Genomic DNA, 26,351 nt, shown 5'->3' with positions numbered 1-26,351 from the left:
AACTGAGTGAAGGTTTCTAACTTGAATGCTTTAGGTTACAGGTTATCCCTGTTCATTCATTGGTGATACATATTACAGATCACCTATATACTGTTCTAAACCGGCAACTTTAAGAGCGATGACTTGAAAATATTTTTCCAATCTCCTTACATAATTTTTTTTTTGCTCATGCTTTTCTATTTTAAAAGTATAATAGAAGAGTGTTTAACCTGAGTCAATGGATCGAGGGCCAGGCTTTGGTGCCCTGTGCTCGGCCCTGTTTCAGTGGAGGCGCAGTTGCCCGTAGGGGTAAGGTTCCTTCCCGCGCTGGGACCTGGACCTCGAGTCTCTTCCCTGCTCCCTGTCTTGGTTCTCCTATCAGTAAAATGGATTCTCACTTATCTCTGAGAAGTCCTCTGAGCTTGTCAGGGGGAAAGCGGTGGATATTTTATAAGTGAAGTATGTAAGGATAAGACACATGGGAAGTGATACAGTGTCTGCTGAAATTGATGGGTATCTCCTTTTAGTTAAATAGAGGCTGAACCAGAAGCTAAGACAGCCGGCAGCGCTTGGGTAGGAGCCCTGCACTGCGCAGTGTGTGCGCGTATACTGACGAGCTGATTGGGAACGTGTAAAAGAAAAAAAAGTTTTTCTTATGAGCTGTGGTTTACAAAATGTTTATAATGATTTGATTTTCATTACATAAACTCTCATCTGTTTTTGATTAGTGTCTGGGTGTAAAGACTTTATTTTGTATGTCCTTTTATAATTTTATACAGGAACAATCAAAACCTGAAGGGATTCTGCACTGTTTGTATATTAAATCAGTCCTGATGGTCTTAATCTCATCAGTAATTAAAAACAAAGTTAACTCGGTACTTGATTGAGATGTAAGGATGTTGGTAATTCACTGTTTCCCTCTCTAGAACAGTAATGTTTTGGAGGTTTGGTTTACATCAGAATTCTGCAGTGCTTCCAAGAAGTTCAATCTTATATCCATGGTGGGTGTTTTTGTTTGTTGGTTTGTTTGTTTGTTTGTTTGCTTTGTTGTTGCTATTGTTTTGTTTGTTTTTTCTTTAGATAAAATAATTTTGACTTAAGCATACTTTTGACTTGGGTATAGGTGTCAGGATCCACATAGGTACGAATGCCAAGCCGTAAGCTGTGTCGCTTTTTTTTTAAAAAAAGCTTTTTTTTTGGTGGCAGGTTAGTTAATCCTGAGTAGATGGTTCCATGTGGTTGTTGCACAAGGGGCTGGATGCCTGTATCTGCACAATCTTACTATTTACTGGCACAGGCTGCCTGGAAAAGCTGTGGATGCCCCATCCCTGGAAGCATTTAAGGCCAGGCAGGATGGGGCTCTGGGATCGTGCTCTGGTGGGTGGCATCCCTGCCCACGGCAGGGGTTGGGAACAGGGTGCTCTTTATGGTCCCTTCCAACCCGAGCCGTGATTCTGTGATCTTCCTGTTAGTATAAATTCTAGGGATACTGGAAGCATTGCGCAGTCTGATTCACTTTGTAGGATAGGCATTACCCAGTGATTTCTGAGCCAAGAATTCATTTCTGACATTTGTCCTTTGCATAAACACAGTTTTTTATCTGCAGACTGACTTCACAATAGCTCCATGTTAGCCTTGTATGTGATGTTGCAGTGGTTCATTCCCCTTCTGCTAGGTCAGTGCTGGTTTCTGCCCCTAAATGATACAACTTCACATTCCAGCCACTGGATTTGATGTCTTTGCTAGGCTGCAGCTGTCTCCGCCCTGTGTTCTTAGCATTGATCCTAGATGAATCGAGTTAAACCAAAAAATGACTCATCAAGTCTAGGATAGAAATTAGAAGATAATTAGGATCCTGGAAGGCAACAGGGGCAAAGTCCTACCTGCTTTGTAAGAAATCTGTATTTTCTTGACCCCAATTCATTAATGCAATGCTGCTTTTTCTGAAATGTCTTCTTTTTCAATTTCCTTTTTAAAAAAGGTTTGCATAGCGGGATAGTAACAATAGCCTGGCAATAATCTCATACATATGTTGAACAGTCAAAACACTGTTTTCATCCTAAATGATAGCTGGCTGCTTATATCTCCAAAGAATTTGTCAGTGTCTGGCTACAGCATCGTGCTGGGAATTCATGTGACCCGAAGTCTCTGTCAAAACCACTGCTTTTCAAAGAGGTCTCTCGTTCTTTAAGTTTGACCTGCATGTATATATTATGTTCCAAAATGCATCAAAATGATTCGGGTTAGAACAGTTCTCCAGGAAAAACTTACCACTTCATAGAGCATTTGTTCCTGAGAGAACATTTTTAGTCTTTTTAGGTAGCAGTTTTGCCTGCAAAATACCCATTTCCAGCAGTGGTGGTTTTTCTGTGTTTATTAAATTTGCTTCTTTAGATAGTTTTCTAGGTGTTAATTGCCTGCAAATTTAGTAATTTGACAATGTACAAAACTAACAGTTTGCAGGAGATGTTTTCTAGCATAGTCCTTTTTTTCCCCAAGAAATCAGCAGTTTGCTTTTGCTCGGGGAATGAAGAGTCCTCGAAATAGAGGCCAAAGCTGTGACCTTGTGTCTCTGAAGACCTTTGCAAGTCTGAGGGAACCAGAAAGCTCTGGAAAGACATTTGAGCAGATGCCTGATTACTTCCACGTGAACACTGGTTGTGCTTGCATTTGGCTGAATCAGAGCTCATGGTACCTGTCCGTGCCCCTAACCTCGATGTGCTCAATGCCTGCCTTGTCAGGCGTCCCCGGGCTGAGCAAGGCAGCGATTCTTTCCACCCTGAAAAGAATACTGCAGCTCGGGTATAGTTTAGGACACCTATGTGCTGATTCTAACAATTATTTTTTGAAACAGTATACAACTTTCTTTTTTTTTTTTAAAAAAAAAAGAAAGTGGCACGTGAAATTGTTGTCCTTGAACATCGTTCTGCATTGGTGAAGCTCCAGTATAAATGCAGGTTCGTGCTGACGTTAATGGCTCTCTGTTCATCTGATAAGCCCCCAGATGCTGTGATATTTGCGGGTTGAAGACGGTGAGTGTGGCTCGAGCAGAAGCTGGGCACCCGTTGTGTTTGGGAGCTGTACACCAGTGGAGAGGCCCTAGAACCAGGGCTCGGGTGGGCTGAAGGAAGACGTCTTCCAGGAGCTCCTGCAGCCCCCTGGCCAGCTATCGCTCAAGGAGCCTGTACAGCTGGCAAATTAATTTCTGCCCTATTGAAATTAAAAACAAATAAATAATTGCTACAGTGTGATGGTGCATTTTAATATAAGTAATAAATTCATGGTAAATTATATTTATACTGAAACAGGGAGGCACCATGTATCTTTGGTGATTTATACACACAATCTGCCAAGTTACTGAGCTAATATTAATTTGTGGGAGACATCAACCTCGCTCTGCAAGATAATTTAGATTATTCCTCATACAATTCCAGTGCATTCATGTGAAGCTATGGGAACAAGAAAAATATTAATAAAGGACTTAAAACTGGAAAAGCTTATGGGAAGGAAAAAGCCCCATACGTCTCTGAATAAATCTTGTTCCTTATGTGCAGATTTATTTCTTAATTCTTATTCTGTTCTAGTATATTTTCTGTAGTTTTCTAGCCTATGTTCATCACCATGGTATTTGAATACTTTGAAGTAGTCCATTAAGTAGCATGTTCATCAGATCATTATACCCTGTCACTGAGGAGAGGATTAAATAGTGATATTGCATCTATTAATCTGGGAAACTGTGCTTCAATTACAGCAGACTGGAGAATGGATGGAGAGATGAGTTTTATTGGCTTATGGTTTTGATAGCACATAGATGTTTTACTTTAATTTTTTTCAAAGACAGACGCGTTAGAAAAAAACCACCAAAATAAATTATTTGAAAATCCACATAATGATATAGGAGAATTACTTATATTTTACTAGGTAATTATCAAATAACATAGATTAGTCATTTGAAGAAAAGAATGTTACAATCTGTCTGTCTATCCTAGTAGCAAAAATAAAATGTTATTATTTTAAAACTACCATGCAAGAAGGCTATCAGTTTCCTAGGGAAAGGATGGGGAATAGAAAAATTATTGGCATATATTTAGAAAAGAATATATCAGCTGCAGAGGAAAATAAGCCAGAAAATTACATCTCCTGGTAATTGAAAAGTTAAAATTTCCATGTGCCAACACCTGGGATTGGAGGGGACAAGCAAACACCAACCAAAGCCATGATGAAATATTAAATAAAAATTTAAAACTATCCCCATGCAGCTTTCACAGTTCACCACAAGTATGTGCACTGGGACATAGAAGACTGTGTGGATAGATTATATCAGTTCACTGGAGCTAAATGGAAAAATTCAGAAGTTATGTAAAGGTTTTCAAACATAGATATTGTATCCCAGCAGGAGAAACAACTGTACAGAATGGTGACATGTAAGAGTTCTATAAATTTTTAATTAACCAAATTAATTCTTTTTTTTTTCTTTTTGAAAGCTTTTGACTGCCTGATTGAGAGGAAAGTTCTTCAGACTTGTTTTTCTGCAGTCGTTGCCTTTTTTAAATGTAACAAAGGTTGCGTGAGACTAACCAGAAGATACTTGTCTTCATCAAGTTTATTCATTTTTCATTTATTTTTATTTTGAAAGCAATCATTTAAAAGCTTGGAGAGGGGAAACGAGCAAAACCTGTGCGTTCAGCTGAGACAGCTTTGTGGCCAGAGCTTTTCAGGTGGTATTAATAAGATCCTGGTTACAACAGCAACCAAACTGTCTGAAAGTGTAGTCTGAGAAGGCTGTTGACAGAGCAGAAGGGGTATTAGTGGTGGCTCTACACCCACTTGGATGTGGCTCTTCTGAGAATTAAAAAGGTATGAGCTTAATATATGAAGTTGTCCTTTAGCATAGTAGGCTCCGTGGTGCTTGTGTGATTCCTGATCCCCCTGTAGCAGAGCCCCAGAATGGGAAATGTACCACGCTTAGGGCTGTGCTGCCTGGGTTTGGCTGTCCCTGCCCTGTGCCCAGTGCCTCACATCAGCAGAAATGTGGGAACTGGGGCCGAGGGTTAGCGGGAGGTGGTGTGAGAAAAGCACCATTAAATGGCCTTTGGTTACAATACCACCACAGGGAAAACGTAGAGACTGCTTCCTGAAAGGTAGTGTGTGAAAATGTTTCTCATAAATGGAATGAGATTTGGTGACTGCATTACGTCCGCTTGCTTTGCAACAGAAACAGAGCTGTATAAGGAGCAAAGTGCAAGCTTAGAAGTTACATTCAGTCAATATATTGCTGTGCTTTCTACTTCTTGACTCTTGTAATTTGTTTATCTTTTTTTTTTTTTACTAAAACAATTAGCTCACCCCCACTCTCCTCTCTTAAAGTGTTGGTGATAAGCAATTAATTATGAAATCACTTTATCACAGTTTCTTAAATGCAGTTTGTTGATTGACCAATGACAGCATACTAATAATTACCTGTAACTGTCTTTCTGATTTATCTGGTTTTACAGTAAGCTACATTTAATAATAGCAACCTTGCTTTGCCTCCAACTCTCTAGAGACTTGCCTAAGTAATAATTACTTGCAGATGCAGCTCATTTATGCCCTGATTCACACCCATTTGGTCCCAGTGAGGTCAGACCTTTCACATTTATGCTTTCCATCTTTAAGCAAAACAATACATTGATAGAGAAAAAATACAAAAATACAAAAAAAAAACCACCACCAACTGCAGGATTTATGGATGAATGCCCCCCCATCTCCTAGGAGCAAGGGCTTTGTCTCAAAACTTTTGGAGAGGTTTCCTCAAGGTACCCCTGCTGGCTTGGTTTTTTTTTTTTCTGCAAACTTGAAAAATTGCTTTTAACCAATTTCCCAACCTGGAGCACGGATCAGGTGGCTTAATTTTTCAGGCTGGTATTTCTGTCCAGCTGTCTGTCCTCCCAGAAATCTTTGTGTCTGCTGGCAAGTCTCCTGAATGCGATGGGACAGGGAAAGCGGGGTTAGGAGGTGGGTGGACATCAGTGTGATGAGTCTCGTGAAAACAGGGGCCGTGATAGAGAGAAGTGACTCTGTTAATGCCTCTCCCAGAAAGGCCGCAGGGATTGTGTTCTCATTAGACATCAGAGAATCCCCTGGAGAAGCAGCTGTTGTGAGTGCCTTGGCTCTGGGGGGAGGAACCTTAAATCAGATTACCCACATCGCTAGATACCAGTGAGGCTAACTGCAAGGTGCAAAGTCCACTGGCAATCCAACTTCTGTTAGTTTTGCTGCCCAGTTTCCAATTCTATGTGGCAGGGTCTGTTCCTGTGAGACACTCAACAGCTCTGGCTATAAAGCAGTCTGATCATTGCTATTCGCTTGTCTTCAGCCTCCCCTGGCTCTTACGGGTATTTAGAGGGTTTTATGGTGCATAATCAAACCTCTTCTGAGTAGGCGATAGTGAAGGGGACATGGGAAATCATCCCGTGACAGATTTTAGTCGTGAAATTTCAGAAGTGCTTTTGCCTCTGTATGCCAAGTAAGGAGAGCCCCATATATTGGCATGCATTGTCACTGCAGTCTGTGGGTGGCAATGAAAAAGATAACTGACCACGAGGCTTTCTGGGAAAGAACGGGGCATTATCAGTGAAGATACTGGAAAAGTTGATTAGAATACTAAATGAGCAAATATTTTACTGTCATTACTTAAGGCTTCCTAGGAAAGGAGATAACTTAACATTAATTGCCTATCAGAGAAATGGTGGAAGATTATGACCAATGAATATGTGGGATACAGGATGAACGTTCAGATGTAGGAGAAAGAGGGTAAAACAAATAATAATTTTGTGAATGTATATGTGATGGAAGCAGTTGAAAAATGTTTTTAAAATTAAATTAATCTTGTATGTGTGTGCGTGTACATGCAATTTTTTTATTGGATTAGCAGGGACATCTTTCAGAATTATGAAATACAAGCTGTATTCTCCAATACCGAGAGCTCTTATAATTGCTAGAAGTACAGTAAATGTCCCTATCATTCTCTGGGTTTAATCTCAGCATAATTAGCTCCTTGCACAATGGAGTGTTTAATTTGAATGGCTGCCAAGGCTCATTAAGTTAGAGAAGTAGTTCCTGAGATCTCTGTTCTTAAAATTGGGACTCTTGTATGAGAGAATTTTCACTGAAGGTGTCAGAGTTCTTTTTGATGTTCCAGTATTAATTTTAGGCAGGAAACTAAATATTTAAAGACATACTGATGCATCTTTCTACCAGATACTAGGAGCTGGACTTCACACCTTGCTCAGAAATGTATCTGCAATCTAGCAGATCTTTCAGAGCAAACTGGGATAGAAGCACTGTGCAGTTAGTACTGCCTTGAGAATGTAAGAGAATATTTTTCTATGGGTGTGTATTTGCTTTTGCTGGTAATAGTTGCAAAATAATTATTCCTTTTAATTAGGAGAATAGGAACCTCAATAGTGAATATTATTGTGATTTATTTGTAATATTTAAATCCTTTCATCAAATATTTTCCCCAATATTAAATGGACGTTTATTATGAATTCTTAACTCTGATTATCTCTGTTCTGCTTCTCTGAGTCCTTCCACCACTGCAGAAACTGTTTCTGATGTACGTGGCTGGCAGCGGGACTGTGCTGTTGACTGAGGGTAATTGTATTCCTCGTGTTACCTGGCAATTACCTGTGACTCATTCATATTGTCACCTAAATTAAAGCAATACTAGACTGCATCATCCTGACGGATCTCATATTTCTCCTTTTCAGATTGGAATACTAACAGTGCTGCTTCATATCACTTGCAGACTGAAACTAGATGTCAAAGGCTGTAACAAAAATGTTTGAAACATATCAAAAGCCAACCATCTTGTTTGCAGAGTTTGAGGCTGGTTCTTGGCAGAATCGCATGCTCCTTTACACCATTGGGACCTTACGTGCGTTGCCCGCTGCTTAAGGTGTAGGACGGCTATGTAAATAGCAAGCTGATGTGAAGGAAAAAAGCCCATTGAAAAATGACAACTGACGTTGCTGCGAACCCTATCATTTTTCTTTGTGCTTGGGTATTTTATTCCTTTCTGAAACCTGATCTTTTTAGATTTATAGAGCAGACAGTGTCTCTTCCATTGTCATGTGCTGCGTAATGGTCTCTGGACGGTTGAGATTGTATGATAAGAACGGTGAAGAATCAGACCCCTTGAGTGCAGAAACGTACTGTGTTCACTGCCAACAGTGCTGAAGTCTGAAATTTCAGAAAGCTGTACCAGATGTCTTTACATATACATCTTGTAATTCTTCGTACCGACTTGTGTTTCCTATCTCTTGAGATTTCACAGTGCTAGCCCAAGACTAGTGGACATGGTTTCCATTTAAATTGCCTGAAATATATGTGAGGGTTTCTGCTGGGGTCCGCCATGGTTTATACATATGTGAAATAAATAAAAATATTTCTGTGGATCAAATTTCTTCAGACGTGGCACATTATCTACATGAAATTCTCAAATGCATCTCCACGGTAGTTAGTATGCCTATATGGAAAAATGCTTAGCTCCTGTTCTGTTGCTTTTTGAGACAGCCTGGGAGAAATGTATGGACATCAACTTCAAAACAAAAAATATAAAACCAAACCAACTAAACAAAAACCACCTGAACTCCGTTCCCGATTCTCTGATTTAGAGGAGGGAGAGCTGCCTCGTCTCTGTTTCCAGTCTCTCTGTGATCCTCCCAATACAGTTTTTCATACTGCTTGCAGACTCTGTGAGGCAAGAACTGTCTCTTCCTGTATTTGCACAGGACACAGTGGAACCCTGGGCTCAGCTGGGCCTCTGACTTGTACCAGAATGTCAACATAATTAGTACTAGCTTCAGACTGCAGAAGGATGTGGAGGATGAATTATTTGTTTATTTAAGAAAAGCCTAAAGAGCTTAGATGGCAAGATTTGCATGAATTATACATTACCTGAAAGTGGCTTTTTACATTTTCTGCTTTTTCCAAAGCAGGTGATGAAGCTATGCATGTAAGTATATTTGGTATGTGATCCCATTGCACAACAATGAAATAAGTCTTAGCTTCATCTTTAGGAAAATATTAAAATGGGCATACAGGTCAAGCTGAAGGTCTGATTAGCCCAGTATTTTGCATCTTTTGGTGACCCAATAGGACAGACTACTGATGAAGGAAAGCATAAGAAGGCGGCGATGCTCCTGCAGCCTGCCCTGCCAGACAGCAGTGGTCTGTGTAAGGGGCTTCTTGAACCAGAAGTTGTATCTGCATAATTGTTTTTAATAGCTTGCGACTGAATTTTCTTCCATACATTTGTCTAATTGTTTTTTTCCCCAAAGTTTTAATATTTTTGGCTTCTTCAATGTCCTGTGGCATTAAACAAAAGGAAGAAGCGCCTCTTGTCTCTTTTAAACCCAGTGACTCATAATTCCACCTGGTACTCTATAGCTCTTGCATTGGCAGAAAGCATGAATGGTAGCTCTGTTCATCTTCCCTGTGCAATTCCAGGTTTTTAAGGACTGGTAGTATATTCTTCTCTCTCTACCCTGAATCATCTCTTTTACAGGTCTGGACTTTTTTTTTTTTCTTTGAAACAGAATCCATTGCTTATCTGTGGTCACCCTTGCTGCCTTTTCTGTTAACTGTTCTATGTCCTTTCAGAGACAAGTGAACAGAAGGACTCCCAACATTCTGGGACATGAGTTTCCAAGACAATTACAAAGTGTTTTGCTCTTCCCTAATACTTTTGTGGCAATTCCTTGGGCTTTGTTTGCCTTAGAACTGCTGTGGAGCACAGAGGTGACACGCAGAGAGCTGCCAGCATGAGTGATTACTCTGAAGTCTTCCCTGAATGTTACTAGCTAATTTCAAGTCCATCATTGTATATATAATTAGGGTTGATTCGGCATTGATTGTCATTGAATTTCATCTGCTATTTATTGCACAGTGTTGTGAGAACCTTGTATAACTCTTATTTTTGGTGCAATAAAGGTGGCATGATCTGCTGATCATGAGTTGTTTATTTTTAAATGGTTCACAGATAATTTTAATAATATATATCTATATATTTACTCCTTTTCCCAGTTAAATTAAGATTTGAGCATCTGTCTTGATTGAGAATCCCTTCAGTGTCAGCTTCCTTCCATGGGAAAAACTGACCATTTATTGCTACTTTTTTTTCCTATTTTAACCACTGTTGCATCAACTCAAAATGCCACATGAACGTTTATTTATTTTGATAAATTAATGCTGCCCTACCTAGGGTGTGCTTATTTCAATTAAAAGTAGGTTATAATGTTGCAACTTACATTAAGTGGGAACAGATTTAAGTTCATTCACCGTAAGACTTTCCCCACCAGGGTTTGTACCAATTTAATGCAAATAGATTAGAATTTAAGTTGATATCATAGTTCATAAGAAACCTTTACAGAGATGAGCATATGTGGAGCTGACAGTAACATTTAATTCCAAAATGTGCAAAAAAAAATCAATAAAATCTATTTTTAAATAAATTGGAGCCTTAAGGCAGCTGTTTAATATATAAAGTTACTGCTCTGAATTTATATTCTCTAGATTTGTCTGAATCACTGAATTCAACTAAATATTTCAGCGTTTAATAAAATCCTACCGTATATTATTTGTTAAGGATCTTGGTAACAGCCATTTAGAGATCTCTTCCTCCTCATCAAATAATTAAGAGCAATGAAGTACAGCAGCCGGTTTGAAGTCAGGATAATGCTGGTCACTCTATGTTGTTATTTTAAAGGCAAAACAAAAACTAGAGGCACAGATAATTAAAATCTTCATTTCTACCTGCTTATGGCCTCTGATTTAGTCAGTGAAGCACACTGAATCTAAAAAGGCTGGTGGGAGAAGTGCAAGGTCCTCAGAGAAATTAGAGAAGAAAATTGCAAAGTTAAGTTGGAAGCTACGGTGAGCTGAGGAGCTGTGAAGAAGATAAGGCTTTCCTCCTAAGTGGGTATTTAAAACCAGGGATCGTCACACGCGTTGTGGAAGTGGCACACTCAGCTTCCCCCCCTCGGTCCGGCTCGGTGCGCGTTGTCTGCTGAGCAGGCCCCGGAGAAGCCCAGGGCCAAGGGCAGGGCCGAGCACCCAGAGTGCTTGTCCCATGAGGCTGTCCACCTCCAGTCTAGATCCCAGTGAGGAATTTCTATTCCTGTGGGAAGGAAATATTTTTCAGTAGCTTGCATCTAGGCATGCCCACCTGAAAGGGCCTGCTGTGGGCCGGCAGTGGAACAGGTCTGAGCGCAGGCCTGGCTTCCACAAGAGTGGGAAGTTGCGGGACCGTGTGATTAAATTGTACTTGTCCCCCAAATGTTGTGATGTTGTGTAGCAATAAAGCTTATTTTGGGTTATAGTGTTTTTTTGTCTGGGATTTTTCATGTTTAGATACGAGAAGTTGCCTGCAGCATGGCAGAAGTATGAGAATCCCAAGGTGTAGGTAGAGCTGTTCTTATCAGTACAATCTTTTTTTTTTTTATGTATCGTATGATCTTTTTGGATTGTTGTAAAGAGAAGATGGGGTTGAATATGGCAGAGAGATTGTAGCAGAAAAACAGAGGTGGGCTGAGGTTTATGATGGGATGGTCTACGAGGAGGCTCTGGTATTTTGCCTTCTGCTAGAGCTGTTTGTAAAGCCAGTGCTGCGGCCGCTCTTCCATTAGCCCAGTGAGACATCTGCAAAATATAATATTGATTAGACATAAAAGGGAGAGCATGGCCCATAGTCCTGTGGTTCTGGGTAGACGAATCCTGCCGTTCCTAGTGCTAATGGCTAAATTATGACCTCAGCCCTGTCAGCCCGAATCTGGCCCTGCTGGAATCAATAATGCAGTTGGAGCTGAGCTATATTTTGCCTTTCATCTCCATTAGGTCTGGGGGTTGACAGTAGAGAGTAGGAGCTGGCGGTTTGCCTCGGACTACAGAGATGGCCAAAAGTATGAAAGTACGATCTTGTTGTTAGCTCAAACAAATGTCTGCCACAGGCTGCTGAATCTTATCGCACTTGTTTTGCTTGCGAAATGCTGTTTGAACTGCAGTGATTACTCAGCCACTCTTATTTCCATTCATATTTTATCTATATCCTTCCCAAAGGAGGAGAGGAGTTATTTTATGCTTAATTAAGTGTAAATAAGTGATTGTCTGTTTTTGTTTGTTTGTTTGTTTTCTTCATTTGAGTTTCCTGGGCTTTTATTTGTTCGTTTACGTGCAGAGTTTTGGTCCGTCCTAGAAAACTGATCTATGGAGGGGCTGGCCTTTTCTAAGTAAGTGGAAGCTCGATCAAAGCACCAGTCAATAAACGCATGCAGTTCCTGGGTGCTAAGTAAACTAATGAAGTACTTTGTGTACCCTGCCAATAAAAGGTGAAATATGGTTCCTATTTTCCTAATATTACTCTTGGAGCTTTGCAGCTGGAACTAAATTGCCACTTTTCTTGTAAATTGAGTTGTAAAGTGCTTGTGCCAAAATGACAAGGAGTTGCTTGAGAAGTTGGATGAATGCAAGCCTTCCTTTGGCCAAATTACTGGGAGCCCAAGTTTAAGTGTATTGTGAGGGTGAAGAATGTGTCTGTTGTCGTACTCGCTGGGTAATGTGGCCTGTGTTGGCCATGAGCCACTGAACTCCAAAAGGGATTACATTTGTTTGAGATTTATACAGGAGCTGGAGTCTGTGGAGAGGTTGACTGAGAAGGTACAGCAGAAATTAGAGACCTCTTCACTGTTCTTTTTTGACACTTTTTAATCATTTTGTTTCTAGCAAAGAGATTTTGAATACTGAAGGTTGCAGTCTTAGAGAATCATGGAAGGCAGCCACAGACTGTTTGAAAATAGCTGTGTGCTGGAAGAAGTAATATGGTATTAAATACAAAGCCCTTTTATCTCCTTACTGATTATCCCTGATAGTACTGAAATCAAAACAAAACAAAGAAATCCTACTTGTGCTCTCCTCAATTATTCCCAAATTGTTCACAATAAATATCTTTATTTTTGTTTCATATCAAGAAGCCCAGCAGATGATCCCCTCTTGCCCCTTTCTAGCATGTTTGTCTCTTTCACTAAAAGCACTTCACTTGCATGAAGTTTTTGATCCTTGTTTTATGTAGCCTCTCACTTCTGTAGAGTCAAGGGACTGCACAAGAACGTTAGCTTTCATTTCTGCTACAGGAGTAGGAGCTGCCTGGCCCTTTGCTCGGAAACATGCCTGCAGTGCACATTTAAATTATGTCCTTTGATAATTTCACAGTAATATTCCTTCTCATTTTAGCTTTGATGAAAAGTCGATATCGTTCTAGGGACATTAGAGTGTTGCTGTATTTGGTGATTGAAATTTAGCAGTAATGCTCTAACATTTAGAAATGTACATTTCTGCTGTTGCAACTGCTGTGAGTTTTTTGGTAAAGTGAAAACTAATGGTTATGGCTTTCATAGTGTTTTTTTTTTTTGCGTTAATAAAAGCCGGTTCATATACATTCAGAATATTTCATGTTTACAGTGTTGAGGCTTGTCTTGCTGCACAGTTCGTGGTAGGTCCTTTTGGTGGATGTGGGCTCTGTGCTCCCTGCGGTGTAGCAATTCTTTCAGCAGCTTTTGTGGAAGATGTTTCCTTTGTGCATTCCCTGGCTGGTGTGTGATAACAGTGGAATGCATTTTTTTTTTTTCCTTCATGAAATCACTGGGGGATTAGGTGCTTCGGATAAGTTTTAGAATGTACTTGCTTTTTGTCAAATGGCAAGGAGCTATCAATAGACTGAATTGCTGTGCACAGAAAAGAGGGTAGGAAGAGTGTTGTCACCACCTTTTTTTGTACATGGAAAATGAATATAATTATTGATCGTTTCAACTTTTATGTTGATTTTTCATATGCATCGAGGAGCTTAAGACTGACAAAGGTTAAATCTGTCCCATGTAAGATCTTGGACATAATCAGAGTTTGAAATAGCCGACTGCAGTACCTAGAGCTGACTGCAATGTGGTTGTGTTACCATGTGGTACTATTAGGAGGAAATGATGGAAACGCTATTTATTTTTTTTCTTCGTTTTTGTATCTAAGGTGACCAGAGTTGATATTCTCTAGGTTCCCTGGGCTGTTTGGGAAGAAGCCTAGCTGGTTGATGTCGATGCCTCTCTGAGGTAGCTTGGGTCAGGTAAAGCTGGGCTGGAGCCCAGTTTGCTGTCGGTGAAATGAGGCGGAGGCAGCATCATTGCACCTGGGTGTGGGGTACCCTTACTGTTTGGGCTTCAAGAGAGTAGGGGCTTGATTTCCCTCAGTGGCCAGTTCCCCGTTCAACAGAGTAACTCATGCCCAATTATTATTACAGCACTAACGTCATGGCAAATGTCTGGCACTTCATCATGGAAAATGCTTCATTTGTGGGAAGTATTTGTCGTTATAAGTCTTTTTCTTAGAACATTTTTAAGCCTTAAATTTAAACATTAGTATGCCTCTGCAAGTCTTGTCTATGTAATTGTTTCAAAAAGACTTGCATATGGTGATGTGGTGAAAAAATAAGCTGTACTATGCTATCTTCTCAGGCTAGTGTCTGTGCTCTTGGTAACAGCAAGCCTGAGTCATAACTCTTTGGTAAAAGTCACACGGTTTCGGACACATGAGCACGGGGTTGAACAGAGTGCTAGAAGAGAATGGTTCCCTCTTGGGAGGCGTGTGAAGGGAATGGCATAGCAAATCTTTTTTTCTCATAGTGCTATAGAACATCGTATTGTTGAAATACATGTTTGGGCTTTTAAAGTTATTCTTAAGGCATTGCTTTTTCCTGACCTGTTTGTGGAACATTACTTTGTTTGAGCAGGTATTGGAAGGAGAAGGAAAGCTCTTTGTGTATTCTTCAGTTACTGTGATTGTGACTGGAGAACTCAGATTGAACAAAGAGAATGGGAATAATGTAGGCCATGATTTTAATACCCTGCTTCTTAATTTGTGTATATAGTTATCTGCTTGCTGAATGTGTTTCTAAAAGGTGTCATATTAAAGAAGATAACTTGTGCTATTTAAGTTAAGCAGAAGTCATAACTTGATTCAAAAGCCGTAAAACAAAAATTTTATATGAAAAAAATTTTGTTCATGTGGAAATATTACAGGGCTTAGTTTTATATTAATATTTTAAATGGCCTTCCATTGTGTTAATGCTGATTAATAAGTGAACAGGAAGTGTAAAAGGGTAATTAAAAGTCAAATTCGTTGTGTTCAAAAACTGTGTTACCGGCTTCGTAACAAAGGAATGTAACAGATGCTATTGCATGCAGACTTTTATCTTGATAGGTGATGCATCATTATCAACAACTGTTGATAAAGAGCATCTTAATCCCCTACGGACATGATGTTGTAGAGGGGAAGAAGCCCTTACTGGAACATGCTTATGTCCATGTGTGTGTTTAAAAAAATTAAAAGCTGTTATCTGAGTTATTAGGATTGTATTTTTTAGGAAAAGTGTATGCATCCGGGTGCATGAAGTAAAATCAGCACTGGAAAATATTACGTAAAGTCAAGTCATCTTGGCAAGTCTGGTAAAGTTAAATGTCTCATTTAATTTCCCACACCGTCCCCAAGTCTTTCGTGTTTGCAAGTTATCAGGACCTTGGAAAGTTATCAGAAGTTTGTGTATTTTGTTACTTTTTTGTAGATGTTAAAGTATTTTCTATGGCTTCCTCTTCCTTTCAGATTCATAGATGCGAGTCATCAAATAGTCTGAATCTCAATACAGTGTAAATAAACAACGATCAGCAGCTAATTTTGTAAATCGAACCACAGTACATAACCTTGCATTTTCTCAAGGAAAGTCCGAAGCCTAGAAAATGTAAAATGTGTTTCAAAAGCTGACCTCATCTTGGTAGAGGAATTAACGTGTTGGTGTTGCCTTGTTGGCAGAAAATCACACAGTACATTTCTTAACTTTTAAGTTCTGGAATCTGTGACGCTTTCAGTTCTTTCTAGTGGCAGGTCCGTAATGAGCATGGGGTTACACAGCAAGGTAGAGGGATGGCCAAACACTGCTTTGGGAGAAATACAGCAGTTTGGGGAATTGGTATAGTCGGTTTTGATCATGTTCAGTTATTGGGGGGGGGGGAGGGCGGAGATGAAGTGTATTTTATTTTAAAAACTTCTTTTTAAAAAGATGCTTTATAAAATTATTGCTTTTTATGAAGCATTGGTTCACTATTATGCTGAACTCCTCATGTCTCAGTTACGCATTTTTGCTTATATAAGGCATTTAAGAAAGCAATATATGACTTGGTTGCTGCCTATAAATTCAAATAAATCCTCAGCTGAACTATTTAGGGGCAATAGACACAGACTTCTGGGGGAAGTGGGACTTCATTACATTCCTGAATGCATTTAGATACATTCAAACCACGTTAAAAGTTTGGCTTAAATTGAAAAATGCTGGAGTCTCTCCGAGTCAGAGCTGCAATTAGGGCAAATAGACTGTGCAGGTATAGATGGAAATCCCTGCAGATTCAGATAAAAACCCAATTTTATAACCCCACATAGGGGCATGCTACCTTCCGGCCTTGCGTAGATGGCAAATGATGCCTGAAGGTGAGTTTGGCCACCCCAGAGCCACCTTCCTCCCCACGGGGCAGGCTTGAAGGCCGCCTGCGCTAGGCCGGACAGGCGCATGGAGGGGCCGTGGGCCTGATTTGGGGTGTGACTGTTGGGATTGGTAATGGGGTGATGGCTAGCTTGGCAGCGGCGAGAGGGGAACGAAGGGAATTGCCCAAATCATCGGTGGCTTTGCCCTGCTCTTCACTTGGCACCAGAGTGCACCTATGGCTACAGCAGTGAAGGAGGAGCAGGAGGTGGATGTTCCTCCTCCATAAAGGGGCAGGATGCCATAAAGCCACCTGTTACATCCCTATCTTTCCTCCTCTAATGTTTAGAGATATCAACATGATGCTATCTTCCCAGCTGAGGAGACTGAATCCTGCCCAGGCTTTATACAACACTTTATTTTTTTTTATTAATTCCCTGCCAATGGCTTGGGAAATGTCGTGATGGTTTGTTAAGGGGCTGTACAGGCATGGTCAGGGTCAGAGTGGACGGACTGTCTCTACACCCTGCCTTTGAAGAGTTTCTGCCCAGCTGTGTCTGCCTATTTGTCTGTTCGTTGCCAAATCTTGCTCCACTGAGGCTGACTGTGTGATTGGCGTGTCAGATTCACCCAGGAAAAAAAAAAAATCAAGATTTTTCATCTTGACCTAAGGGGCTGACAGAGTCCGTAATCAAAGGAAATTGCTTCTGCCTTAGTGGAGAGGGAACTAAAAGCTTTTGGATCTGGCATCATCTCACAGCAAGGACTCTTTGGAAATTCTGTTTCAGCATCCCTTAATTGTGCCTTCAGACTTTCCTCCTGAAGTGCTTACCTGGAAGAGTTAAATTAATCACCAAGTCCCAGTGCTGTAGCTGTTTTCCTGTTGTTTTTCTTGTGCTGTGAGATGATTAGCTGACTGGACAAGCTTGGCATCTTGAAATCTTAAACTGTCTCTTGGCATTTTTTTTATTGCTTTTAAATGTTGGTTAACATTTAGTACATAGTATTAAATATTACTATACCCTGGGTGTTCTAAAAATTGATAAACCCATTAAGAGAAACGCAGGGCAGGTGAGCTTTTAGATGATGGTTTCTCAGAAACATTAAGTATATTTTATACGTATTGGAGACTATATTTTTTTCACATGGTAAAACTGACGGAGAGTGATTTGGTTGATGTACCAGTTTAAATGAAAGTCTTTGCTAATAATACATCTTCAGGTAAGTTTAAGTTAAAAATGATTTCAGATTTGATTTAAGATTAAGCAGCACAAAAGGCAAACCTCCACTCCCAGTGTTGGTACAAGAAATGCACATCTTCCCTTCTTTCCATAATCAAGAGATTACAGAGAGCAGCAGTTGGAAATACAATCCCAAAATTTCCATGTCATGTATATCTATTTGTTCATTTTGTTCCAGTCTGTCACACTAAACCTCTCTGCAACAAGTAGTAAATTAGTTGGCTCTGTTAAATATTATTTCTTCCTAAAAATACTGAATAGGCTTCTTACATAGTTAAATGTGAACATTAAGAACTTAGCCATTAAATATTTACCCACTACTAAGAGCATTGTACTAACATCTTTGTTTAAAAAATAAATGTATTGTTTTTCATCTCAAGCTTTTGCTTTTTTTAAGAGATGAGCTGAATATCCAATTAACTTCAGTGATGTGAAGTTAATATCTTGTTTGTTAGTAGTGAAATATTTTTGGAAGGTTCTACTTCCAGCAGATTGCATTAATATACAGTACAATTATCTTATTTACTAATAGTTACAGAAGGGCTGAATTCTATACGTAGCCTTGAGCAATTAAGGAATCAAAGGCATGTGCAACTGTTGTATTCTTTCAGAGAAAGCGCACAAAATTTATACCTGTTTCTATAGGTCTTTTCATCACAGGTCACAGTCAGTCTGTGATCCCAGTAATGCAAATAATCTCCTTCAGCTTTGCCTAAGTCAGAGTAGTTTTTGAGATCTACCCATTCCTGCATTGCTCATTTTGTGACACTTGAGTTGACCCAGAATCTGAACATCTGCCTGAAAAACCCCGGTGTGGAAGGAGGGACTTCAGTAATGCAGTCAGCATGAATCCGGTCCTGAGGTTCGTTCGTGCACATCATCTTCCTGATGCTTTTCAGTGCAGGTCCGTGCGCTGAAGGTCCATGTAAGGCAGCAGTTCATTCTTCTGTTCATAATTGAACGTAGAGCTTTTCAGAGACTGAGAACACAGCTGAGTCTACACAGCCCCCTGTAGCAAGGGGCATGGTAAGGTGAGAGAGCTACCTTCCTCTCCCTTCCCAGCAATCTCCCAAAACGCTGGGGGAAACGTGCTCCAAGAAAGGAGTTCTTTCAGCAGAATATTGTACTAATACAACTTTTATTTATGTAGCGTGGGAAGTCCAGTTCTAGTGCTTGTGCCTTGAAGATGCAAGTTAGTCAATTGTAAAGACTTTTAGGCTTCTTGGATGGGATTTTTGAGTTAATAAACACCAGTATATTTTCTGTGTTCTCCATAAGTGCATAGACGCACATTTATGCAGACAATTGAAGCTACGTAGTATGTGAACTGTTCTATTTATCCTACCCAGAGATGGTCCTTTCCTGCCTAGTCTTTTTTTTCCTAACACAGTTCAGCAGTGAGCCCTAAGCATTGATCAGATACAGCAAATAGGAATCAATTATGTTTTATGAGGTTAAATGGACCATAATGAAAAGTCTGTTGATATAGCACTTATTTGTTATAATTAATCTACCTAAAAATGAATGATACTGATATAAAATAACGTTAGCAATATCGGTGTGACCTGAATACTAAACTCCTTTTGAGGTCATACCATTGTATCTGCTTACCTCGGGCCGGGGAGGTAGTTGCGTAGTGTGTGCACATGGTCTAACTAGGATTTTTGCATATCTCTGGCTGTTCACTAGAAATCTCTCCAGGAACTGCTCTTCTTTTTTTTCTTTTTGGCAAGGGTTTTATGAATTGTGCAACATCTTCTGTTCACAAAATAATATGCAAAAAAGCTCATCAGGAAATTTGTTAAATAATTTAAATGCTCTGGTAAGTAAGAGATACTCATTCTGTAACAGTTCCAACGCTTTGAATCTATTTCCCTTTTTTTGTCCAACACCCCCAAGTTACTTTAAGGTTCCAAGTTTCTTGCACAGCAGTAGCTTAGCTTTGAAATACATTGAGGCCTTCTCTCTTTTGCTCTCTTCAATCAGATTTAGAGGTGATAGGAACGTTTGGAAATAAGACGCACATTTGCCAGCCTCCAGGTTTTTCCTGACCTTAAGTCACGCTAGAGGCCACCTGGAACTGTGCACTTAGCAGAAGAGCAAACTAATGTGATTTCAAACGCTGCAGAAATGCAAACCAAGCATAGCTATAATGATAATAATGCGAAGTGTAACAGTAATATTGTATTACACTAAGCCTTTGACCCAATGGCATATAAATCTTATATATTTGTATATGAATGTTCTTCGAGAGGTTTCCTTCAATATTGGAAAGCAACATATGCAGGGGAGGAATGTGAAGATGTTTTCATCTTAAGTGAGGAGAAACATTAACTGCAGAATGTCATGCTGCTTCTACCTACCTCCCAGACAATGATTGTATTCAAGTGTTGATGCCATTGAACTGCCAAGAAAATAAATATTCACTTTTATTTTCTTAAAAACAGTATTTTTCCGTAGGGCAAATTGATACTTTTTAGATCTTTCTTCTAGTTTTTAATTAAACTTTAATTACAGATTCTCATTCTAGAGTTTGCCATCTTTCAGACTTAGTTTGTCCTTATGTAAAATTTATGCTTACACTTTAATAAGTTAAAAACAATTGCCCTTTAATTTCAGATTACAGATTTTTGTCCTTGTGATTGACCGGCGTGTACTAAAAGCCAGTGAGATTTGAAGACACTTGGATGTTTGTCTTTTTAGAAAGGCGCATAAAACAAAGATGACTATTTTTACTCCTTTGTTCATATTCTTAATGTTAAATCAAGACTAGAAGCTCTAAAGACAAGCATTCGCTCTTTTTCTGTTTAAGAAATCAGCGTAGACCTGTGAAGGTCTGAATCTTTACAGAAGTTGGCAGAGAACATATATTCAGAATTACTTCTGCAAATATAGAGCACAATGGAGATTCTTAAACAAAATGCATAAAGACAGGGGAGTCCCACATTGATCTGATTTTTCTTGAAATTATGTTTAGCTAAGCTCTCAGTCACTTTATCATTTATTCAATAAATACCATTATTTTTAGCATTGGTTTTTCAGTTATTCTGCCTTTCTGTGCTGTTACAGTTTCTCTTTAATCTAGGTGAGATCTTTCTCAGTGTCAACAGGATCACCTTGACAAAAGGTCAAGCCCATTTGGTCCCCACCGGTCTGTAATAAAAGGGCTCCTTGGAAACTCAGGGCGTAAATGCATGGGGGAAACCCAGGTACCAAGTGGCTACAAGCCAGCTGCTCTCTGGTTTTATTATGTACAGCCCTTAGAGTACCCACAAGGCGTGTTTAGGGAGCAGTGAAGGACCACCTGTTTGCTTTACACTTGGTCTCTGAAAAGATTGCAAGCGCTGGCACCTGATGTTTTCCAAGTTTGTACCATCGCTTACCTTTGGTGGGCTTTTTGTGTGTCCCTGCCTGAGATACGCTTTGGGTGGGCTCCTGCTCTGACCTCTTGCTAACTCTTCTCTTTCCTTTCGTGCCTTGTTGCCTAAAGCAAGTCTTGGATTCTGCCATAGCTAATTTGGGCACATATTGCAGAGTAGTTGCCCACTTGAAGCACTGTTCCTGGTTTGCCAAATGCTATTTCTGATGCCTGGTGGACACACTTCTTTTGGAGCCATATATGTATATATATATATATATATATATGTAAAACCCTTGTAGCATACAGAGAAGAGGTCCGCATGGAAGGACACAGTGCAGCTTCTAACCAGCAGCTTTGCGTTATCTGCTGGATGTATTGTTGGAATTGAAGCGTTGTGTGGAGCAGTGACCTAACTGCATGGCGGATGTTTTTATTTAAAGATGCGACTCTTCTCCTAGTCTGATGATAAGCAGGCTCTTACAAGGTAGCTTATTCATATAGTGTAATAAGTAAATCTTGTTAGCCTGAGTTTTATCCAGATGCATAATTATTGAATTTGGTGATTTCCTCTTGTTCCTTTTTCCCCTGTTCTCTTCATGGGCTGCAATAATGTTCCCTGCATTCAGGGCAGAGCTGCAAGATAGTGAACAGATGTAGCCCCTTTCTGCATAATTCAGAGCTGCAGAAGTCTGTAGGGAGAATTCAGAACTCTAGTCCTGAAATGGGCCATGCCCTGTGAGCTTTTAATGGCACGGAAGATAGTGCTTTTACTTATTTATTTATTTTTTGCAGTGTGGAGGTGTCTAGTCCTTACAGCTGGGTTCACGATGCCTCATTGCCACCATCATATGAACCTGGGCACAGAGCGCAGCCGTGGCTCCTGTCCGGCAGCAGGGCCTCCACCTCGATACAGGAGAAGCAGGCCTTGTGCTTCCCTTCCACTCAGGCTGCAGCCCCTTTCAAACCTCAATCTTTGGCTTCTTTTTCTTTTTTCTTTTTTAAGCTTTAAGTAAAAAGCAGCCTGGGTAGCAATGAAATTTTATTGAAAGCATTAGCTTTCCCTGCATTACAGCAGTGCAAAATAACTACCAAGAAGATCAGACCAGGCAGCCAGGCCATGATTCTCAATTGCAATGTATGGCTTTTCATCTTCAATTTAAAAAGCTAGAATGATCCATTAAAATGTATATTTTAATTTTATCAAGAGTGCTAGTCACAATTAAAGAGCCACTGAAGGTCAGTAGTAAAAGCCTGAGGAGGGTGGGAGCCGACACCTGAGAACGTCAAGATTATAGCTTCCTGCAGTAAAACCGTGGACATGTAAAATGAATGTAAATAAAAACTTATTCTTGGCGGACCTCTTTCAAGCTAGCATGCTCAATTCCTCCCTGGGGAGCTCATTATCTCTTGAGTGTGCTCTTCTTTACATGGGTTTCTTTTTGACATTGGGGATGCATCTCGGGCTGTTCGCAGCTGCCTTGCAGTGCTCAGCCAGCGTGTGAAGGGCTGTGCGTACAGTGTGCTGTACAAAATTTTGGCAGTCTCTTCCTACTCCCGCTAATCTGATAGGAACCTGTGGCAGTGACAGTCTTTAGGAGGTGGTGAAGAGCGAGCTCCCAGCTGGGAGCTTTAATAACCATTGCCAGGAGCATCCTGGCGGAGGGAAGATAGATGGATTTTGTTTGTTTATATCTTTATTTCTTTGGGAAGGGCAAGCAGTGAAAGCCATTTTAATCTCATCATTTCATCCTTTAATTTTCCCCCAGCATTTAAAGCAAGCAAACAGAAATGAGTAAAAGATGGCTGGCTGCCCTCAGGGGTGTTGTGGTAACGTCCCTCTTTGGGCTACTGCAGCTACGGAGGAGCTTTGTTTGGGAAGATAATTGGTATTTTCAATTGTGGTTACATCTACAGCAGAGAGGACCGACCTGTAATATCTGTTCAGTCCCTGTGCTGTCCCACACAGCTTGCTCCTTGGAGAAGAGGCTTTTGTGTGATAAACAGCAATAATATTGATCTGCAGATAATCTACCCCCATAAAGGCACCAGTAGCAGTGTGTCATCTGCATTTCTTTTAAAAGACAAAACAATGATGTTGAACGAGCACACACAGAAAAGGAGAGGCTGCCTTTGCTCGCTTTTTGTTGCCCTCCCTCAGCATTTCCAAAGAGCAAGAGCATTTCCTGGTGATCGGTTTGAGAACCTGGAGAACAGAGCTGAAACCTTGATTAATGCACAAGATTTTCAAGCCTCTCCAGTGCTTTCAGTGTGAAAGGAATTGGCATTTGCAAGAGAAAGAATCATTGTTTAAATAGCAATGTGAAATCTCTTATTTATCTTATCATTTTTCACTGCCTTCATGATTAAGTTGAATGCACGAAGCTTTCAGTCTTCGTTTTGTGGTGTACCGTGAGCTTTATATTGAAAACGAGCAGCTGAGGCATTCCTTCCTTTTAAAATTTTGCTGATGGAAGAAGTGGTCTTAATTCTGTAATCCTATGATTGTTTTTAGGTAAAAGGAAATTAATTTTCCAGCAAGAAAGCTGAACCTACTGGGAACCCATTAGAAAGTGCATAGGACAACACCGCTGCTATTTTGATTTAGCGTTATATACCCTAACATCTGCATCTAAGGGAACAATAGAGCAAATCTTATGCAATGACATTGTACTGCAGCCAATTCTGTTTGCATTTACTGCCCCTAGCTGAATAGCAAAAAAATAATTGCAGCCAATTCCTGAATTAATGTTCCTGTGCCTCTGTGGATTAGAAAATATGTGAGAAAATAAAATACAGTAAACTGCTCATCTACTGGTGTTAATTCTAATAAATCCAGAAGCCAAGAAGCAAAGTCAAGTTAGGGCAGAATTTTTTAATAAATACTTCTGTTCACTGGATCAGATGATGTATTCATATTAGATGGTGATTTAACTATGTACCATCACACTGACAACTAGGCATGATACTGGAGAGAAGGTATTAAATTCAATCATTTTTATATCAGTGGGGACAGATAACTTGTATCCAAGGGTTCTTGTAGAGCTGAGGAGTTGATTTCCACTGAGGATGAGTGCTGCTAAATTCTCTTGAAGGAGATGCATACACAGATGAGAAGCAAGGTGCACGACCCCTCTCTCCTGTCCTGAGGCTCCTATCCCTCCTGCTCCATGGGACTGGCAGCTGGGAGTTTCAGGTTCAGAGCCGAGGTTACCAGAAGTTAGGAGCAAGGCTCCCAACCTCATAAGCGCCTACATTGTTGTTTGAGCCTGGACCTTAACTGCAACTGAATTGCCTCAAGCCTGGGGTGTTCTGGACTGCCTCTTGGGGTGGTCATGAAGGAGGCTGATAGTGTTGTTTTAAAAGCTGGGAGTATTGTTCACAGATTACTTTTTTCTTTGTCCCCTGTTTTGGGAATCATTGACATAATCTGAATTTTCAAATCAGAAGGGAATCCTCTTGTTCCTTTTTTCTTCCTTGCTAACAGAACAACAGTTTTAATGAACATTACAGCAAAACTGTATGTTGAGTATCACTTTACACACAATGATGAAAAGTACTTCTTTTCTGAACTGTGCCTTACGTGCAGGACTGAGAGGTAACACAGGAGTCCTTCGTTTGCATTTGCAATTCATGATGCCGTAATTGCACCCGGATAAAACCTAAAGCTTTAAATACCTCTCTCTTCCTGCCCCTTAAATCCTTGCAAGTAAGTGTGACGTTCTCACTCTGATGACCAAGATACAGACTCAGTTGGTTAAATATTGTGGAAAGCTTGTGGTTAGATCAATATTTCACAGCTCTGCATAGCATACATAGGACATCTCGGGTACTTAGTCCCTTTGAAAGCCAGCAGTGAGGGTGATACGGACTGTAAGGGGGTGTTCAGAAGAATCATCTTCTGATCAGGTGCACTGGCTGACAGTGGTTATGTTCTAGGTCAAAGCATTAGTTAATGCTTAGTGGGCACACTGCAGCTGTGGAAACAATACAAATTTGGTCAGTGGAGACAAGCCAAGTAAGACTTGCATCTCCTTATTATGCTTCAGGAACTGTAGCTTTCAACAAGCCTCCTGCCCTGCAGTGGCTCAGATCATTGCACTGCTATGTCATGCTGAATAATTCGCAGCATTTAGCACTTAAATTGGCTCATTGCAGACAATCCAATTAGAATAAAGTCTATTATCGTTTTGGAACCTTGGGATGAAATAGAATGTTTAAGCGATGAGCGTGCCGTACAGCCGCCCGTGCTTCCTGTAGCTTCCCCCTGGCCTTGCAGGTTTCTGGCGCCGTGCTGCAGCGGTTCCTGGTGTGGACGGAGGCAGCTCCTGCTCAGCCCTTGGTTACGAGCTGCTGCTTCATCCCGAGATGTACGGCAAACCCGTAGCCTCAAGAGAGAGCCGAGGTGCTTCATCTTTTTGTCTGCTCACACGTAAAACTCGCTAAGCGTTTCTCTTTTTGTCAAGACAGACAAATTAAAAGAGCTGGAGCTGTGGCGTGAGCTCTGAGACCAAGTCTCTATGAGCTTTGTTTGGGCTTTGCTGGCTTTGGCCAGGCTGGGCTGCGTCATGTCCCGGGCTCTGGAAGCCACACGCCGTGCTGTGAATTGTGCTGTTGACCTTTTGCTCAGACTCTGAAGTTGACAAGGGCCAGGTTTAAAAGAGGTTCACTAAGGTATGTAGGGAAATTCATTAACTGCCAGAGTGATTGAAGCAATTAAATCCCATGGACTTTTTGGAAACAGCACCTGAGCTACAGAGATGCACATGAAATCCCAGCTGAAGATTTGTCTCTAGGATTACTAGACTGAGATTACTGGGCCTTTGGTTACTCTGTGCTTTAGGACGTGGTTTTTTTGGTCGTATTTATTGGTGGCAAATGGAGTATCAGTAGTTCTTACCCCTACTCCCCCAGCTTGTTCCCAGCCACGTGCAGTTTTTGTGCTCTCATGCCAGTTTTTGAGCTATGCGCTGATTTGGGAACTGTACCAGGTTAAAAATAACTCTTTTCTTCCCCAAACCGTCCGCCGATGACGTAGCTAATGCAGATATTTTTGCTTTTATTCAGTAGGAAAAGTGTAATAAAGATAAATGAAAAAAGAAGCGTGGTATGAGTGAGTGTCCATGTTGAAGTGTTGTATATAAGCTAAAATACTGATGAGAGAATAATACATGAATATTGCATTATAATATTAATGTTGATTCCTAATGCTCAGATAAGT

General features: G+C 40.4%; 1 protein-coding gene across 2 annotated transcripts in view; it reads left to right on the top strand.

The window, feature by feature from the left end:
- Window positions 1-26,351, top strand: part of PTPRG (protein tyrosine phosphatase receptor type G) — a 402,421-nt gene that overhangs the window by 152,443 nt on the left and 223,627 nt on the right. The window contains exon 1 of one of the 2 annotated variants that reach the window (XM_048069739.2): window positions 4,717-4,836. The exons of the other annotated variant lie outside the window; for it this stretch is intronic. The gene's annotated coding sequence lies outside the window, so the exon portion shown is untranslated. Of the gene's footprint in view, window positions 1-4,716; window positions 4,837-26,351 lie in introns of those variants that run through there. 2 annotated transcript variants of the gene reach the window in all.

The sequence above is a fragment of the Anser cygnoides genome, chromosome 10, assembly GCF_040182565.1.
Source record: "Anser cygnoides isolate HZ-2024a breed goose chromosome 10, Taihu_goose_T2T_genome, whole genome shotgun sequence".
Taxonomy (NCBI): domain Eukaryota; kingdom Metazoa; phylum Chordata; class Aves; order Anseriformes; family Anatidae; genus Anser; species Anser cygnoides.
Note: the sequence above shows the minus strand (reverse complement) of the source record. Positions and strands in the feature narration are given on the sequence as shown.